The sequence below is a fragment of the Mirounga leonina genome, unplaced genomic scaffold (assembly GCF_011800145.1).
Source record: "Mirounga leonina isolate KUSES-001 unplaced genomic scaffold, KU_Mleo_1.0 Mir_166, whole genome shotgun sequence".
Lineage (NCBI taxonomy): Eukaryota > Metazoa > Chordata > Mammalia > Carnivora > Phocidae > Mirounga > Mirounga leonina.
In genome coordinates, this window is record NW_023270418.1 from 9,869,677 (window position 1) to 9,875,265 (window position 5,589).

A 5,589-nucleotide genomic window follows, 5' to 3' on the forward strand; every position below is an offset into this window, starting at 1 on the left:
ATGACATAGATCATGAAATTTCAATCTACTCTTTGAGGAATGTTTTATTCATCTTTCTGACCCACCATTCTCATCATAGCCAAACCAACACTTGGAAGAGATCTTGAGTTCACAAAATTAAAGACGCCAAAGAAAAATCTATAGTCATGTTTAATCCAACAAAGTAAAGGAGTAGATATGTTATTATATTGAATTTAATTATGAAAAAATCATCTATTTTAGCATTCTTTTCCCTAATATATTGGGTTTAGACAGTTTTAACAAGATTTGATCATTCTATCTATTCAAATACTTCTTCACTTTAAGCACTAGAACATTTTAATACCCAACATTTTAATACCCAACAAATTGACCAGGTATTAGGTATGCATGGTTTTGTATAAATGGTATATTTGAGATTTGCCTCTGTCTATGGCAGGCATTCTTTAACCAAGACAATACTACAGGTCTCTGATTCTATAGTTACCAATTGGAGATAATTATTTTTTAAATTATTGATCTTCAGGATCTAAAAAACAAATTGAGACTCTCAAGGAAGAGCTTTTCATTACTGTCTTGTAGGGAGTCTAGTCATGCCAGTTTGGTTTCTCAAAATTTATGTATCTATTACAAACAGGAATAGCAAGAAACTAACTTTATTGACCAATTAACTTGGTCTTTGAAATACTCTTCTACTAATCAAAAGTGAAAAAAAATTATATGCCTATATTTAGGTTAACTCAAAAATCAAAAAATGAATTCTCATGCACAAAATTTTCTTTATTAAAATTAAAATGGTCATTAAAACTGAGTATGAAGGGGACATTAACAATGACAATTGCCTTGTTCCAGACTAACCATTTTCATTTTAAGGTAATCCCCCATGGCACTTTTTTCTTGTTTTTTTTTTTTTTTTATTTAAATTCAGTTAATTAACATATAATAATTATTAGTTTCAGAGGTAGAGTTCAGTGATTCATCAGTCTTATATAATACCCAGTGCTCATTACATCACGTGCCCTCCTTAATGTCCACCACCTAGTGACCCTATCCCCCCAACCCCCTCCCCTCCAGCAACCCTCAGCTTGTTTCCTATGATTAAGTCTCTTATGGTTTGTCTCCCTCTCTGATTTCGTCTTGTTTTATTTTTCCCTCCCATACCCTATGATCCTCTGTTTTGTTTCTTAAATTCCACATATGAGTGAGATCACATTATAATTGTCTTTCTCTGATTGACTTATTTCACTTAGCATAATGCCCTCTAGTTCTATCCACATCATTGCAAATAGCAAGATTTCATTTTTTGACGGCTGAGTAGTATTCCATTGTGTGTGTGTGTGTGTGTATACATATACCACATATACATATACACATATATATATACCACATATATACATATACCACATATTATACACACACACACACACACCCCACATCTGCTTTATCCACTCATCTGGGCTCTTTCCATAGTTTGGCTGTTGTAGACACTGCTGCTATAAATATTGGGGTGCAGATGCCCCTTTGGATCACTACCTTTGTATCTTTGTGGTAAATACCTAGTAGTGCAATTGCTATGTCATAGGGTAGCTCTATTTTCAACTTTTTTGAGGAACCTCCCTACTGTTTTCCAGAGTGGCTGCACCAGCTTGCATTTCCACCAACAGTGTAAGAGGGTTCCCCTTTCTCTGCATCCTCACCAACATCTGTCATTTCCTAACTTGTTAATTTTAGCCATTCTGATTGTGTGAGGTGGTATCTCATTGTGGTTTTGATTTGTGTTTCCCTAATGCCAAGTGATGTGGAGCATCTTTTCATGTGTCTATTGGCCATTTGGATGTCTTCTTTGCAGAAATGTCTGTTCATGTCTTCTGCCCATTTCTTGACCGGACTTTTGGGGGTTTTTGGGGTGTTGAGTTTGATAAGTTCTTTATAGATTAAGTTCTTTATCTGATAAGATATTTGCAAATATCTTCTCCCATTCTGTCGGTTGTCTTTTGGTTTTGTTGACTGTTTCCTTTGCTGTGCAAAACCTTTTTATCTTGATGAAGTCCCATTTTTGCCTTTGTTTCCCTTGCCTTTGGAAATGTGTCTAGCAAGAAGTTGCTGTGGCCGAGGTCATAGAGGTTGCTGCCTGTGTTCTCCTCTAGGATTTTGGTGGATTCCTGTCTCACATTGAGGTGTTTCATCCATTTTGAGTCTATTTTTGCATATGGTGTAAAAAAATGATCCAGTTTCATTCTTCTGCATGTGGCTGTCCAATATTCCCAACACCATTTGTTGAAGAGACTGTCCTTTTTCCAGTGGATATTCTTTCCTGCTTTGTCAAAGATTAGTTGACCATAGAGTTGAGGGTCCATTTCTGGGTTCTCTATTCTGTTCCATTGATCTATATGTCTGTTTTGTGCCAGTAGCATACTGTCTTGATGATTACAGCTTTGTAACATAGCTTGAAGTCTGGAACTGTGATGCCACGAGCTTTGGCTTTCTTTTTCAACATTCCTTTGGCTATTTGGGGTCTTTCCTGGTTCCATACAAATTTTAGGATTATTTGTTCCAGCTCTATGAAAAAAGTTGATGGTATTTTGACAGGGGTTGCCTTGAATGTCTAGATTGTTTTGGGTAGCATAGACATTTTAACAATATTTGTTCTTCCAATCCATAAGCATGGAATGTTTTTCCATTTCTTCGTGTCTTCCTCAATTTCTTTCATGAGTATTCTATAGTTTTCTGAGTATAGATCCTTTGCCTCTTTGATTTATTCTTAGGTATCTTGTGATTTTTGGTGCAACTGTAAATGGGATTGACTCCTTAATTTCTCTTTCTTCTATCTCATTGTTAGTGTATAGAAATGTAACTGATTTCTGTGCATTGATTTTATATCCCCCACCCCTCCCTGTGGCGTTTTAGTCCCTAAAAAAATACACCTCCACTTAAAGAATTAAATGAGGAGTTCTCAACTGTAATATATTTCTCTTTTGTCAAAACATGCTTGCTAAACCTGAATGTGATCGTGGAGTTTGGGGAGCAGGTTTATTTCAGTTCAGTCTGGCTGGGTCAAAGTCCATGACAGTTAAAACACTCTGAGTTTCTAATCGTTTGCTTCCTAGTTCAGGATGAAGTCAGTCCAGTTTTGTTTTCTCTTCTGTTACTGGAGAGCAATTTGCTGCAAGAGTTGTGAGCTGACCAACATCATCATCACAGTGGAGAAAGGAATGCCTCTTCTGCATAAGCATCAATGCCACTTGGTGTGTGGGCTATTGCTACACCCAGGTAGGAACTCTGCTTTGCTGGAAGTGAGGGTACTGAGGGTCTATAGAAGGCAGGCTTCATTAATTCTCAATTTATCAATATTTTGTCTCTCCATGACTCTCTTAGCCAACTTGTCTGTATTGTGATTAAGGTTAATTACCATGATATCATTTCAATGTCTGGGTTTAGATTTAATTTGGGTAAATTTGGGACAGCTTAGATTGATGTAAATGAATGCTTCAGTAATGTATTAATTCTGCACTTGAAGAAAGTATTTTTCTGCTAGATTTACCTATTGAGAGATAAACATCGGCATGAATACATATCTATATTTAATCATAGAACATTATCAATATTCTCAAAAAGCCAATTGCAATAATAAAAGGCATACCTCTGTAACAGGGGTAGTACTAAAATGTCTTTAAAGCCAAATAAAAACACAAGCAGCGGGGCACCTGGGTGGCTCAGTCATTAAGCGTCTGCCTTCGGCTTAGGTCATGATCCCAGGGTCCTGGGATCGAGCCCCGCATCGGGCTCCCTGCTCAGCGGGAAGCCTGCTTCTCCCTCTCCCTCTCCCCCTGCTTGTGTTCCTTCTCTCGCTATCTCTCTCTGTCAAATAAATAAATAAAATTTAAAAAAAAAACACACAAGCAGCCAATTAAAAAAATTCACTTTATTGGTCTACCTTTCATATAAATGCCAGCAAGCATCCTGAGAACAATCAATCCCTGTAGACTAGAAACAAAAGGAATCAGCAGACCTGTTCCCTCCTTTATGCTGTTGAGAAAAATCAAGGCATAGAGGCATTAAACCATTTGTCTACATTCTCACAGCTTCTTCACAATAAGCCAGTTATCAGGGAAAGCATTTCTTCTTTGCCATTTTTCTGTTGCATCTGGCTGTGCAGGAGTTCAATAAACTGAAATTGAAGGTGGCTGCATTTTAATGAATATACTTTATTTAATATTAAATGAATTTGATCAATGAAACTTAACTCACTGCACTTAGGTGGGATATAGACCTGGTGGCCAGCCAGGGAAAGGAATTAACCAGCAGCCCCTTTTCTCCCTTAAAGCCGATTATTTTCTCATTGGGCAACTAGAAGAGTGAAATATATTTGGCTTGAATTAAATATACTGATATTGAAACTGTGTCATATACTTTTGGACTAAGAACCCTGTGAATATAAGAATTTAAGGCAGTGGCAAGGAAGAACTTAAAAAAGCAATAGATTGTCCAGAATCCAATATGAGAATCCCCTCACATCTTAGGCAAAGTATCAATAATTCAGCTTATGACTCTTATTCCTCTTTTAAATATACATAGAAAAGAGTACTTGGAAATATTTTTCTGAGCAATTAAACCCAAATATTATATGTTTTTATCTGTCATTAACATAGCTTCAGATTATTAAGTACAAAAAACCTTTATATTCCAAAGGTCATATCTTCTTTATTCCTTTATCTCTACATGCTTTCATGCCATATAAATTCAAAGTTTTTAGAGAGCTATACAAATATTAAAAATGTGGGTATTACATGGTGGGGAGAAAGGAGGCAGTCATATTTTCTATAACACTTCGGCAGTTCAGAAAAGTAGTGTAACATAAACTTCTTTATGAGGTCACATTTCCTGTGCTTAAAGATCCTAGAAGCTGGTCTTCAGAGAACAAATAGTAGAGCAAGCAGTATTAAATCCCTGTCTCATTTTGACTAAGCCAAAAAGAAACTTCCAGAATATTATAACCTAACTGTCCCCTTCCTAAACTCCTCAGAATCTGGTGTACCAGGACTCAGGCAGTCCCAACATCCAGAGCACATGTACCTTCAAGGAGCTGATGCATGACTTGGTTAGGGTGCCTAGCTGTGTTCACCACACAGGCTCTCTGTATATGTACCCAGGAGCCACTGAATGTCACCATGGCAAGTGTGACGCCAACAGCACTGACTACATCATGTGAGGCCTGGGGCCCACCAACTGCGCCTTCAGTGAAATGAAAGAATAAAGAGCAGTGGACATTTCGAGCAGCCTACCTACAGGACGAACCAAAAACTCCGTGTGTGTACATGTGCCCAGGCTGCAAACCACCGGGGGCCAGGGGATCATCAGACCCCCAATCCACTCTCCAGGCAGAGGGGGAGCTCCAGGAATGGAGAATACCTGTCACCACTCAACCCTGTATTCTTGAGTCTGGGCTCTGTCAGTTTCATTCAACTTGAATTCAGGGACTTTAAGTGGTTTCCCATTTTTTTTTTTTAAAGATTTTATTTATTTATTCGAGACAGAGAATGAGATAGAGCATGAGAGGGTCAGAGGGGGAAGCAGACTCCCTGCCAAGCAGGGAGCCCGATGTGGGACTTG

General features: G+C 37.9%; 1 pseudogene; it reads left to right on the forward strand.

Annotated features, from left to right (window-relative positions):
- The first annotated feature begins 3,092 nt into the window (after window positions 1-3,092).
- Window positions 3,093-5,233, forward strand: LOC118015553 (annotated as a pseudogene).
- The last annotated feature ends 356 nt before the right edge of the window (window positions 5,234-5,589 follow it).